Genomic DNA, 15,154 nt, shown 5'->3' with positions numbered 1-15,154 from the left:
ACAGGGCTGCTGAGGGAAATACCCCAGACTCTGATGGCCTGGGCACCATGGCAATTCATAAGGGGTGAGGATTATGATACAGAGTCACTGTTGCTTTGAGATGAATACATTTTTGATCACCTAGCTAAATGTTCTCCATACTTCTAAAAGTTTGCCTTCTTTCACTATCTATGTTTACTTTTAAATGTATCATTGGTAACTGTGAACTTTCCTGATCTCCTTGAAAGATTGGGGAATCCTTTTCAAGTTTTGATGGGCTTCACGTAAGAACTAATTATTGGCGTTTCTATTTTATAACTCATTCTATGTATCAATTATGATATTTTACTGTGTAAATCCCAAATTAGACTGTGGAAACCAAATTCTTAAATTATCCACTAGGGGGAGGCCTTATTCTTCCATTAAACGTGGATTTTCTTTTTTTTAAGTGAAATTTACATTTTTCTTCTCCCTGTGAAAAGTTGACTGCTTCAGTCCTGGTATTAAGATCTCTGCTGAAAGTCATGGTTGTAGCTTGGCTCTCTTGAGGTTGACAATGGAGAAGTCATTCAAGGAGAAAAGATATGTGTTGATCTGTGAACAGTGTTTCGTTTCCTTTTTTATCTTTCCTGGGCTTCTCAAGCAACAGTCTCACAAAATATTGTTTTTCACAGAAATGTCTCACCACTCTAAAGACTAAATCTAAGGACTCTCCTCTGTCTCTTTATGGAGATGACTTACTGAGGGATCTTCCCGAATCACATGACGATGCTTCTTACTCATTGTCAACCCTTCACCACTTTGATGGAACTCTTCACGGTAAAAGTAACAGTGATATGAATGTTTCTGACATTTTCAAGCTGCTTTACAAAAAAGACAGATAACTTTTCAAAGCCCATTTGTATTCAGATTTCTTAATGGTTCCAAGTAACCAGTATTTAATTTCATCAAATTATATCACTTGAGTAATACATAGAGTAGAAAATGATAGAATGATGGAAGTACATTAACTGGTAAGAGCTGGGAGAGGTTTAGAGTCCACTTGGGTTAGGAAATCAAGGTTTGTTCAAAGCACAGTGATATTTATCTGGTGCTCAGGAAATTTACAGTTAGGTAGGATGATGCTGCAGCCACTTTGCAAAGTAGTTTGGTAGTTTCTAGAAATGTTAAACATAAATATATGACCCAGCAATTTCACTCCTAGTTATCTACCTAAGAGAAATGAAATCATATATCCACACAAAGACTTGTATGTAAATGTTCATTAGCAGCACTATTCACATTAGCCCCCCAAAGGAAACAGTCCAAATGTCCATCAGCTGGTGAACAGGTAAACAAAAACTGGTGTATCCATACAACAGAATACTCTTGAACAATGAAAAGGAATGGAGCAGTGATGCATACTACAGCATGGATGACCTTTAAAACCATTAGGTTAAGTGGAAGAAGCCAGACACAGAAGATCACATATTGTAGAATTTCATTAAAAGAAAAGTCCAGAAAATGTAAATTTATAGTGACAGATAGCAGATTAATTTCCTGGGGAGTTGGAGTGCAGGTAAGGGGTGACTGCAAACAGCATGAAGTTTCATTTTGGGGTGATAGTGTTTTAAATTTGGATTGTGGTGATGGTTACACAACTCTGTACATTTACTAGAAACCATTGAATTGTACATTAAAAATTTATGGTATGGGGCTTCCCTGGTGGCGCAGTGGTTGAGAGTCCGCCTGCCGTTGCAGGGGACACGGGTTCGTGCCCCGGTCCGGGAAGATCCCACATGCCGCGGAGCGGCTGGGCTCGTGAGCCATGGCCGCTGAGCCTGCGCGTCCAGAGCCTGTGCTCCGCAACGGGAGAGGCCACAACAGTGAGAGGCCCGCGTACTGCAAAAAATAAAAAATAAAATTTTGGTATGTATAAAGCTGTTAAAAATTAGTAGAATGAATCTGAAATGTACTTATGAAAATTTGAAACATTCTTCCAGAAAGAGGAACTCAAACTCATTAGATATTCTGGCTTCCAGGTCATGTCAGCTTCTTGTCTTAGTTTCAGAAAAGAGTAAGAATATGTGACTTTCATTTCTATCACCCTAGAAAAAAACAGCCAGTGCTCCTGAATCAAAGCATCAGAATTCAAGCCATGGGACTTGTGTTTGCCTGTAACCTCTGAAACAATCCTCTAACTCATGCAATCTACCACTCACTGAACACAGTAAGACTCTATCAGGTCTGATCCTTTCTCTCGAGGAGCATAAACACCATGTTGTTTGCATATCTTGAGAAATTTAATGTTATTTTTGGAAGTGAGGTGGATACAAAGAAAACAATTTTTTTCCTGCTTAACTTCTGACAGACTATAAACATTGTTCATCTTTCTCCACGATCCTTTGAGAAACTTCCTTTGTTATTATCTGGCCAGAACAATGGGTTATTATTTTCTGACATCAGTGGTGGTGAATTATAGGTCTGAAAAGTCACTTAATGCAGAAATCTTAAGGAAAATATGTGAAATGGAAGAATATTCACAAGCATATTGATTACTTTCACTTCAGAAATGAATCTCTTCTTAGCTGTCTCCCCCAAATCCTATTAGTAATTGCTAGTATTTTGAGTCATTAAAAATGCTTGAAATTTGTTTTACAAAACCCATTCAAATTTTCAGATATAAAAAGAGATGATGATATGTTTACTTACATAGTACATTTGTGTTTTTCATCTTGGAAGGCAGACACCCTTTCTTGCATGTCTTTGGAAAACTTTCCTTGATGATATTACCTTGTAAATGTTTTTGGATCTCACCTCTTTTCCTTCCTTCTTTTGGCCAGGTTTTCACTGGCTTTAGGAAGAGAAAATGCCAATGCTTACAGTGATGACCAGCAGAAGAATTCTGCTTCTGTCTCTCAGTAACTTTTCTCAACATCTAGAATATCTTTGATGGGGGAATCAACAGCTAACTCTTCAATGACGGTATCAAGCTTGATTCTTCCCTTCTTCAGTGCCGGGAGGATCAAAGTCACAATTTTAGTTAACGAAGAGCAGAGAAGGTATCTTTTCCATCTTGAACATACTCAAGCTCTTTGGAAGAAGTTTTTATTTGTCCCCCACCCCCCAACCAAAAGAAGTTCTGCATAAGGAATATGGGTGAGTTTTACAAAAGCTATTATTATTTCCTAGGTTCTACAAATTATTTTCATGGTTGAGTAGAACATTTCAACTTTTTGTTGATGGGCTCCTAACAATTATGTTTTTTAAGCTGGCTTGGTCCTGACTGTCCCCTTCCACGGTGACATTTGTTACTATGGTGAGTGTTACTATCTATGTAGGTTAAAAGCCTTTTGCTTGCCCATTCTATCCACCTACAGTCAGTGTTGCTTGATGAAATCCTTTCCATATTTTTTGCTGTTGTTTAGCTGAATTCTTTTTTTAAAATTAATTTTTATTGGAATATAGTTGCTTTACAATGTTGTGTTAGTTTCTACTGTATGGCAGAGTGAATCAGCTATACATATATCCCCTCTTTTTTGGGTTTTCTTCCCATTTAGGTCACCAAAGAGCACTGAGTAGAGTTCCCTGTGCTATACAGTAGGTTTTCATTAGCTATATAATTTATACATAGTATCAATAGTGTATATATGCCAATCCCAATCTCCCAGTTCATCCCACACACACCCCCTTTCCCCTTGGTAGCCATATGTTTGTTCTCTACATCTGTGTCTCTATTTCTGCTTTGTAAGTAAGATCGTCTATACCAATTTTTTCAGATTCCACATATACACGTTAATATATGATATTTGTTTTTCTCTTTCTGACTTACTTCACTCTGTATGACAGTCTTTAGGTCCATCCACATCTCTGCAAATAAATGGCACTATTTCATTCCTTTTTATGGCTGAGTAGTATTCCATTGTATATACGTGCCATGTCTTCTCTATCCATTCCTCTGTCGATGGACATTTAGGTTGCTTCCATGTCCTGGCTATTGTATATAATGATTCAGTGAACATTGGGGTACATGCATCCTTTCGAATTATGGTTTTCTCCAGACATATGCCTGGGAGTGGGATTGCTGGGTCATATGGTAGCTCTATTTTTAGTTTCTTAAGGACCCTCCGTACTGTTCTCCATAATGGCTGTACCAATTTACATTCCCATCAGCAGTTCAGGAAAGTTCCCTTTTCTCCACACCCTCTCTAGCATTTACTGTTTGCAGATTTTTTGATGATGGCCATTTGACTGGTGTGAGGTGATACCTCATTGTAATTTTGATTTGCATTTCTCTAATGATTAGTGATGTTGAGCATCTTTTCATGTGTTTGTTGGCCATCTGTATGTCTTCTTCGGAGAAATGTCTAGTTAGGTCTTCCACCCATTTTTTGATTGGGTTGTTTGTTTTTTTGACATTGAGTTACATGAGCTGTTTGTATATTTTGGTGATTAGTCCCTTGTCAGTTGCTTTGTTTGCAAATATTTCCTCCTATTCTGAGGGTTGTCTTTTCCTTTTGCTTATGTTTTCTTCTGCTGTTGAATGCTTTCTTCACAATTCTGTTTCTGATTCCCTTGGTGAAAGACTTTCTCCTCCAGACCCCTCTAGCCCTTCGTTACTCTCCCATAATCTTTTTTTTAAAAAAAAACAACCAATATTGGGCAACATAGTTATATTAAGAAGCACTTTTTTTAAGAACAATTACTTTGAGAAGAAAATTCTTGTAAAGATTTTTAAATGAAATACCTTTTAGTTGTACATTATATGCATTGTCATTGAAAATAATAAAATCACAGAACATCCAAACTGTTGCATAAAATCCAAAATTTATTGGTACCATAATTCCTGAAGCTATTTTATTCTATTTGATTTGTATTTATGTGCATACTCATCTTACCTCCTCTCTAGGGTTGGAGGGTAAAGTCCCAGAGTGCAGGAAAAATGCTGACACAAATTTGTAACTTCTGTGAAACACCCAGAAGAGTAACTGACACAAAGTAAGAGGTAACAAAAGATTTGTCTTTCTTCCTTTTGGTTTTTCAACTTAAAGTGGCAACATTGAATTTCACTTTTGAGACACAGTGATGGTGAATATCACTTGGCTACCAGGGATTCTGTTTCTTTGCTCTTGGCTTCATAATGCTTTTGTTCTCAAATGCATTAACCAATACATAATTTCTGTGGGTATAATTGATAATAATATACTACATGAAGCCCGGGTTACTCTGTGGAGATTATCGTTCTGTTTGAGGATCTTTCACTTCTCCACTTGGTTTTGCTCTTCCTAACACCTCCCCAGCTAAATCCTCCTCCTCCTAACCACAGCACCTACCCGCTGTCCATGGAATACCACAGGATCCTCCTGGGGATCTGACTTCACCCTGGAAGCCACTCCATCCTCCAGTCCAATCTGTCTTCCATTCACTCAATAACTATTGATGGTTATTATGTGCTGGGCCTGGCGTTGGTGTTACAGCAGCCAACCTGCTACCATTCCTGCCTTCACAACCCATTTTTAAAAATGATATTCAGAAAGGAATCAATAGATGATCCTCTGAGGTATAGAAAAATTGAGAGCCAGTATTTTGCCTTTTTAGAAAAATTTTAATTTCTGTTTCTGAGAATGTTTAGATGGGACATCACATATTAGTATACTAGAACATGTGCTTAATTTATAAATTATAAAATCCAAATATTAAGAGTGCATGCTCGTACTATTTATTGATAGAGGTTTTAGTCAAAAATGCTTTCAGGGCTTCCCTGATGGCGCAGTGGTTGAGAGTCCACCTGCCAATGCAGGGTACGCGGGTTCGTGCCCCGGTCTGGAAGATCCCACATGCCGCGGAGCGGCTGGGCCCGTGAGCCATGGCCGCTGAGCCTGCGCGTCCGGAGCCCGTGCTCCACAATGGGAGAGGCCACAACAGTGAGAGGCCCACGTAATGCAAAAAAAAAAAAAAAAAAAAAAATGCTTTCAGACCTCTGGTTTTGTGCATTAGTGGTACTAACATGTAGTTTATGAGAACTTTTAAGCCCTCTACCCCTATAGTATTTGTTATCCCCTCTAAATATATTCCAATAAACAGTAGGTATAAGTAAAAATAGAATGTTTACTAATTAAATTTAGCTAGCCACCCCTAACCTCAAATTACTTTTCTGTTCCCTTTCCACCGTAACCTTAAATCACTTTTATGCTTTTAAGTGCCTTATATATAGGAAATTTCTGGCAGTAGTATAATCTCATGGCCAACAAAGATAAGAAACTAAGCAATTGCAGTGCCACATGGATAGGGATAAGCATTGTGTTGGCGTCACACTGGAGGGGCACACCAGTCCGTTCTCAGGGTTGGGAGAAGCTTTTCTATGGATGTAGCATCTAGCCTGAAACCTGAAGAAATCTGGTAGCAGAGAAGTAGACAAAGACATTTGGTAAGACAAAAGAGCACAAGAACATTCTAGGATCAAGAGAGAGTATATAAATTTGGGGGAATTTAATGTGTGGCAGAAGAATGGTGAGGTAAAGGGGTGAGAGATGAGGCATGAGAGCCAAGTGGGGACCATGCCAAGCCTTGTTGGGAAGTCTGACCATCTTTCAGAAGGCAATGAGGGAACCATGGATACCTTTTAAGCAAACACGTGACATGGTGAGGGATGTGCTTTTGAAGGATGTCTCTCTAACTGCAGCCTGATAGTATGATCACATGTCCTGATTTTCTAGAACAGATCCAATTTTTTTTTTTTCTCTCCCATTGCGGAGCACAGGCTCCGGACGCGCAGGCCCAGTGGCCATGGCTCACGGGCCCAGCTGCTCCGCGGCATGTGGGATCTTCCCTGACCAGGGCACGAACCCGTGTCCCCTGCATCGGCAGGCGGACTCTCAACCACTGTGCCACCAGGGAAGCCCAAACAGATCCAATTTTTGCTTATAGTTCTACTGTCAATATGAGTAGTGTCCCTTTTCAATCATAAAATTTGATTTTGATGATAAATTATATGGTTTTGCCAGGAGTGGGCAAAGAAGACCGTGTAGCATGAAGATCTTGGTTGCAATTGGTTGCAGCATTCTGGAGGAGAGAGGATGTCTTGCATTAAGGTAGTGATAGTGAGGGCAGAGAACAGTAGAAGATAGATAGTAGTAGTAATATTTAAGAGGTAGAACACACAGCAGATGGTGGCTGATTGGATGTGGGGAATGAGGAAGAATGACAAGGGCTATAACACCCCAGGTTTCTCCTTTGGCAGCTGGGTAGATGGTGGACCATTTATTGAGAACACCAGAAGATGAACATATTTTGGGGGTGGAGAATAACAACTGAATTTTGGGAATTGTGGAATTTAAGACATCTGTAGAATGTCTAACAGATCTGGGAGACATTTTAATCTATGGATCTGAAACTCTGGATAGACTTCTGAGCTGAAGGTAGAAATTTTAAGGTTGTCCATGTAAGTATAGTAACTAAAACTACATGAGTGGATGAGATGACCCAGACTTAATATAGAGAGAAGAGTAAAGGCCTGGGACAGAGCCCAGAGGAACTTCGACACCAGATGGAGAGTAAAAGAGGAGTAGTTCACAGAGGAAACTGACAGGAAGGGGCAGAGAAATAAGAAACAAGGAGAATGTGATGTTCTGGTACCAAAAAAAGAGAGTCTTTCAAGTGGAGGAAGCTGTCAACGGTGTCGACTGCTGGAGAGAATAAGATGAGGACTGAAAAAAAACAGTGGGTTTAACAACAAGGTCACCTTGGCAAGAGGGTTTTAGTGAAAGGATGAGGGGACATCTAAGAAGTGAAAAAGTAGAGTGGGAAGAAACTCTTTCCAGAAATCTTTACACTTAGATGTGTGTCTCTGTTATTGGAAAGGTATGGTAGTAGGTGAATTAATTCCTTCTTTTTATTAGTTAATATGTTCCATTTCCTAGAAAGCGCATCGGTTGACCCATTTAAGATACAAGTGTTGTTTAAAAAAACCCTAAGGAGGTTAAGGCTTAATGTCTGGCTCTGGAAAAGACTGGTGAGAAAGATCTTTAATACCAGTGTAAAGGAAGATTTTAGGTCTCTTTAAATGTCATTACATAGTCAACGGTCTGCTTTTCCTATAGGGAAGCCTAGAACTTGCTGTGAATTTTGCTTTTCCTTTTTCTTAGAGCCTGAAAGCCATCAAGTACCTGCTGTCATCTGCTCTGCACTATTTTTAGTACCTGCTTTTTTATAATTATCAGTATATGTCAAATGCCCTTACCATTAACTGATAGGAAGCCAGATGGAAGAAACACAACTACCGGGGTGTGATCTCAGAGGAGGCCTAAGAGCTTGGGCCCTGATATCGAACTGACCTGATTCAGCACCAAGCCTCAGTTTCTCTGTCTGTAAAATGTGGATGTCAGTAGTAACCTCTTCACGTTGTCTTAAGGATTAAATGACGCAAGAGGTAGATAAATCACTTAGTTGCCTGGCGCACGGTAAACACCGGAATAAAAGTTCATCACTAGATAGATTATTGTTTCACTTTTTTTTCTGGTACAATGTCATTTCAAAAAGGCTTTGTGTATGGAGAAGCCTTTTCAAGGTCAGGATTAAAGTCAGTATCAGTGTTGTAAGAATAAAATTGATAGTGCATTTATCTGCCATATTCATTTGCCTGCTATATTGAAAAACTAGGGATAGTTTTCTTAATGTCAGTCAACCATCTTCTGCTTCTGCCTTACATTAGCAAAAACTCAACTGTCTTTTCCTGTTTTATGTTGTTAATTTACAATTGTTGGTATCTCCACTTCCTGAAGGAGAATTGTGGCCTTTTGGGGTATCACTTAAATATTATCAGGTTTAGCTGAGTCTGCCAAAGAGATCGCAAGTCATTGAGCACAAGAGTTCCTAATTGTGTGATGATGTTTGTAGCATCCTTAGCCAGAGTTGTCAGAGGCTGAGGGTATATCCCCTACGCTTAACCATGTTGGAAGATCAGCTCACTGTGCTTTGAAGATTCTTAGATACAATTTGCTTCAAGACTATTAGCTTTATGAATTTATCAGCCACCAGCAAATGAACAAAGTCACCAGAACTCAAGAAGAGAAGGGAACATACTTTTCTCAGCTGCCAACCAAAGAGAACAGTGAGAGAAAGTAAAAATGCATGTAGTATATTTTCAGTGTGCAAAAACATGCAAATTTCTGGATTGGCTGAAATGTACTCCACACAGGGACTGTGAAAGGATTTGACAAAAATGAGACATTCACGCTTTAAGTAGTCACTAGCCTGATTCTAGGACCTCTCGTTAATTTATGAATGATTAGAAACTTAGGTGGAAAGAAGAACAATGACTCAAGGGATTTGGGAATATGGGAATATTGACAAAGTATGAACAAAGTGATGGGTGATAGAATCTAGATAATTAGTACAGAAAATGAAGGCAGAATGGTTATGAAAAATTTCCAAGAAAGGGCAGGAGACAGTGGACCTAGGAAGTAAAAGATGTGGTAGAGTGGGAATTAAATATATCAATGTCAGACCAGTTCTAGGTCATCAGAGACAAGTCTTGAGCCCTTGGTCTTGTCCATTTGTCCCATCTTTGCTCATCTGCAGTGTTGCTCTCATAACTGCTGCTTTTGGAGATAATTTGGACTAGAAGTAAGTTAACTTCATAGCATTTGAAAAATGTAGCAGGATGCTAGCTCACCTTTGGGGGAATGAGTCATTTTCCCTTTTATAGTGAAGAGATAACAGTCTGTCTTCCTACATAAATTTTCATACTCATTTAACTGTTTTCTGATGTGCTTTGGGATCACTTGGATTCAGAGAATAGCATACATGAGTCAGTATTTTGCGATAATATTTTCTAATTTAGAGCTTTTGCTTTTTTGAATGTAGTTTCCAGAATTGCCTAAAAAAGAGTGGCTCAGAACCATGCTCTACAAAACTCATGTATTCAAAACAAATTTCATTCCACGCTCAACTGCATAGTAATTCCTGGAATTTTTAATGGCAGGAGTTTGTGAGCTACCAACTGAAAAATTGATCAAAGTGCTATTAGAAATCACCTTCCTTCTATTAACAGTCATCATAATGGCCCCCAGCCCTGGGTGCTTCTCTTGTTCAACTTCAGTCATCCTGAACCCATCACCAAGCTTTCCATGGATTGGCTTAGTTAAGTTTCACTGATGAATGTTTCCCCTATTTGGTGCCTGCCTTTGGAAAGATAGCTGCAAGCAAGGAATACTCAGTAACTCAGTCATACGTGGGGGAAGCGCTAAAGAAAGGCAAACTTTTCTTACTGATGTGAAGTGACTTTGGGAACTATTAAACCTCTAGAGGAGAAAATGCTTTTTCAGTGCATATTCCTGCCTTGTAAAATCTGTCACAAACACAGCCCCTGACTTTTAAAGATGCTATTTAAAAAAAACTCAGCTGGTGGGCATAATATTTAAATATTGCCCCAGTATGATGCCCAGCAGCTGTTACTGAAAAACAGGTGAAGTGCGTTATAGTCAATGTTCGAGCAGTTTCTGGGGAGGTGTTCAGAGACAGTGAACTGAGCCTTTTCTCCCTGCTGGGAAGCCACGGCAACAGGAGGGAGAGGGCAGGAAGAAATGTGAGCAGGTAGATTCTTCTGTGTAGGTGAGTGGATGAGATAATGAAGTTAGCTAATTTGGGCTCTGCTGACTTATTTATCTGTTCCTGGAACTTTTCTCTGTACAAACACAGGAAGCCACCTCCTTGGTGAGGTTTTTAATGAAACAATTTACTTGAAATAATAATAAAAAAAGAGCTTCCCATGCTGCTTGCGTTTTAGTGAGAGTACTTCCTCTACGGCTAGGTCTGTGTTATTGATTGGAAACCCCGGCATGAAAATATCCCAACTATCTCTGGGAAAGCCGGACTAATTTACGTGTGGTTTACCAAGTGATTTGGATTGTTTTACTCCTTCACTTAAAATGTGACTCTGACAGGCTTTCAGAAGGTTAATGTATGTATTATATTTACAAAAGAAAAAAGGAATTTAAAAAAACAATACAGGGAAAAATATTAGTCTTATAAAGCTGTGACCAATATTCTTCCCCAAAGGTGTTATAATTCCACTTTGAAAGTGATTTATAGGGGCTTCCCTGGTGGCGCAGTGGTTGAGAGTCCGCCTGCCGATGCAAGGGACACGGGTTCGTGACCCGGTGCGGGAAAATCCCACATGCCGCGGAGCGGCTGGGCCCGTGAGCCATGGCCGCTGAGCCTGCGCGTCCGGAGCCTGTGCTCCGCAACGGGTGAGGCCACAACAGTGAGAGGCCCGCGTACCGCAAAAAAAAAAAAAAACGGATTTGTAATTCAAACCTTAAAATGGTTATAGGTTGACTTTTTGTAATATTCAGATTGTACTGTTCTGCATAGAATGTGGACCCAGAAAGGGGAAGCACTTTATTTTGGAAACGTTTGGCTTAGGTAATTTGTGAGTACAAGTGTTAACTAATGTTGACTCCAGAGGGACTTATTTGTAGGGTTGTGTTTTTGAATACTGAGTTTATTTTAAAAACCATTTTGGAATGTTAAAATAAGCTTGATTTTAAAAAAAAAATTTGGATTGAAACATACACCTTTTTGTGTTTAAACCTCCAGAAGTATTCTTCATTTTTCAATAACTTGTACCACCCTCTGAAAATCTCCCGTGTTAGGAAACCCTTTGTTACAGTTAAATAATTATAGAATCACAGGAATCCTCTTTAAGAAGTTATTTCTTTGTGCCCAGGTAGCCCTCTGAGAGACCACTACAACATTTAAAAACCTAAAATTCTTTGGATGCAATTCTTTTGGATCCTTTAGATTACATTCCAGCGTCAAATAACTTTTACAGCTGAGAACTTTTTCCTGCCAAACCTAAACTCCTCCCCTTAAATTTTAAGCCTATATATCAAAATCCAGAAGCAGGCCCTGTCTACCCACCTTGTACAAAGCTATCATTCTCTTTTTCTCCCGGAACGATGGGATTGAAAAAAGCTGTTTGGTTTCACATAAGGGGCCAATTTTTCCCCTTGAAAAACTCATGAGATTATAGCATTTACTGACATAGTTCCATGACCAATCTTTGAGTCATCTGTTTGGAGATTTTACCACTTTTGATGTAAGGGGAAGAGAAAGTCATGTGGAGCTATTGCTCCAAGAGCATCAAATACTTCGAGAACAAAATCTGTGGGAAAATAATTTCACCCAGCAGGCTCTAGGTTACTAACAGATTTCTAGGTGATTAAAATTTGAAAGGACACAGATAGCCATTTAAATGTAATGGGATTGTAGATGAAAGTGCACAGGGTGTTTGGTTAATTCCTTAAGATCTAGTCTATACTTGTTACAGCTAATGTCCAATAATGGGACAATGCCCTTTGTTAGCCTAAAGCTTTTTCTCAGTTTCCATTTTCAATGCAAATCTAATTATCACAAACATATTAAATTATTTGGGAGGAGTAGAGCAAACAGGAGGGCATAATTGTTGCATCTTAACCCTTACTTTTGGTTATATAGACAGTGCCCTGTTGGAGATCAAAAGATATGTAAGAGGGCTTCCCTGGTGGCGCAGTGGTTGAGAGTCCGCCTGCCGATGCAGGGGACATGGGTCCGTGCCCCGGTCCGGGAAGATCGCACATGCCGCAGAGCAGCTGGGCCCGTGAGCCATGGCCGCTGAGCCTGAGCGTCCGGAGCCTGTGATCCGCAATGGGAGAGGCCACAACAGTGAGAGGCCCGTGTACTGCAAAAAAAAAAAAAAAAAAAAAAAAAGATATGTAAGAAAGTGTTCTTACCTTTAAAGAATGAATGCTCTAGAAGGGACAAAAGGAAAGTACAAAAGTATGTTTTGCACAATGTGAGAGAATAAGAAATGCAGAAATAGAAGAAAAACAGCAATTATTGGGGAAAGACTAGTAAATCCAGTCACAAATATTGAACAAAGTGTTGAGCAGTGGGGGTGGGGAGGGAGAATGTGGAATTGAAGAAGAAAAGATACTATTCATATCAGAGATTGAACATTTCACAAAGCAGCAGGAGCTGAGCAGATAACTCTTCAAGTAGTGACATGAATGAGGAGACAGAGCCAGATTTTTATAAAAAAAATATTCCAAGTCTTTCCTTGAATTTATTTGACTAGTTTTATTGCTTCAAGATTTAGGACTACTGCCATATTGAATAAAATGAGAATAAAAACTTCTCAGTATTTCCAGAAAATTGCCTGGAAGGAGAAAAAGAAGTAATAAGTGAAGATGACAAATAAATGGGTCACGGTGGTAATAGGATTTTATCCCATTATTTTAAAGTTAAGGCTGGTTTACCTCTTTTGAATTGCCTGGTTGTCTTAAGAATAAATTATTTAATTTACTCTTCAACTAAAGACGAAATGAAAATCAAAATGTATATTTTCATAGTATGTCTCTTCAAAACTTTTGATTTTCATAATCACAGTGAGATGAAAGGCAGTTAAAGTATGGACATAGGAGGGAAGAGCAGTGCCTTCTTGTTGGGAGACCTGTTTGAAGTCCTGTCTCATTAACACCCTGAGGCTGTTTCCTCATCTATAACATTTATGCTGTTAGTTTCAATAGGGGATTATATAGCACAGGGATCCTGGCTGAGGAGGAATAGGTCTGATACAAAGGACAATCTAGGCACATGTGCCTGTTATTTCTCCCTGGGGACTCTGTCATATCATATTCTGGGGGCCTCTTTAATTTCCTTACTTTCGGCTCCTGCGTTCTTACCTCTCTGATGGCAAGAGAAAAACCATAAAGATGATTGCAAGAGGGACTTCCCTTGTGTTCCAGTGGTTAAGACTCTGTGCTTCCACTGCAGGGGGCACAGGTTCGATCCCTGGTCAGGGAACTAAGATCCCACATGTGGCATTGCGTGGCCAAAATTTTTTTTAAAAAAATTAAAAAAGAATATGAGGTAAAAAGAACATTTCTCTCTTCAGCTATTAGAGAAGAGTTAGCTTAAGCCATCCAAATCACAGTTCTTTTTTTCTTGGACTCTACCATGGTCCTACTAGGTCTCCCGTGGGCTTCTAACCTCTTCAAGAAGGAGGTAGTCCAAGTTACAGGGGAAGAAAGGGAGGGAAAGAAAAGCGGCACACATACATGTACACACAAACTACAACAGATAAACAATTGTGTTGCCCAAGTAATGTGAAGTAAAGAGAGAGAATAATTGAAGAAAGATAATCCAGACAGGTCATTTCAGGTAGACGGTTGGTTGGTTGATTTGGTTGATTGATTCATGTATTCATCCAAATCTTACAGAGGTGTCTTCTGTGATTCAGACACTTCTTAGGGACCAGACAGACGAGGACTCTTCATTCTCTTACATTTTAGGGAGATGAGAGAAACAATAAACAAGTAGAAGCATAGCTGAATAACCTATTTCTCATTATGGTAAGAATTATGGAGAAAATCAAATATGGTGCTGTGATAGTAAATGGAGGGGGGCCGAGTTTAGTCAGACTGAGTCTGCAGGGAAGGCTTTACTATTCAATGAATATTGATTTGGTGTCTGTGGGGTGCTGGACATTGGCACCCATTTATCACTGCCTGTTTCACAAAAAGCCCTTCCCGGCTGACTTCCATTTCTGTGACGCTACCTGAGGGGCTGTCCTTCCTCATCCCCCACCTCCAAGCTAAAGCATGTGACTGCTGGGTCAGGTGAGATCGTACGAGATCATACACAGGAAACTCTTGTATAAACTCTATATAACAAATATTTAATGTGTGCCTTCTATATGTCAGTCATATATCAGTGAATAACACATACACACACATACACACACATGATGCACACACACGTACAGAGCCCTTGTAGAGTTTACAATCTATTTAAATATATATTCTCCTCCTCTTCGTCTTCCTCTTTCTTACCAAAAGGCAAATTTAAGGCCAGAATTATTGTAATGAAACCATTTTCCTTTGCGCTTTATTAGATTGAGATTTCAAATATCTGCAAAGCAAATGGTCATTTATTTAGAGGCATTTTCACCCAACATTCCTGTACCTTTCATATTTGCTTTATTCTTAATCAGGTTTGGTTACTAAGTGAAGTAAGGCCCCTCTTTCAACTTGATCATTCAGTGTGTTATATTTCAAGCCTTTGGGTTTATTTCAAGATTTTATTTACAAAGAATTTGTCTATTTTTGAACTTATTTATTATACTATAAGCGGGCATGAAGTTATCTCTTCCACG

General features: G+C 39.3%; 1 long non-coding RNA gene across 1 annotated transcript; it reads left to right on the top strand.

The window, feature by feature from the left end:
• The first annotated feature begins 655 nt into the window (after positions 1 to 655).
• LOC307179706 lies at positions 656 to 3,557 on the top strand. Its single transcript, XR_013825522.1, has 3 exons — positions 656 to 798; positions 2,802 to 3,117; positions 3,519 to 3,557. It is a non-coding gene; the product is annotated as an uncharacterized lncRNA (long non-coding RNA).
• The last annotated feature ends 11,597 nt before the right edge of the window (positions 3,558 to 15,154 follow it).

Source organism: Stenella coeruleoalba, assembly GCF_951394435.1.
Source record: "Stenella coeruleoalba genome assembly, chromosome: 21".
NCBI classification, from domain to species: Eukaryota; Metazoa; Chordata; class Mammalia; order Artiodactyla; family Delphinidae; genus Stenella; species Stenella coeruleoalba.
Note: the sequence above shows the minus strand (reverse complement) of the source record. Positions and strands in the feature narration are given on the sequence as shown.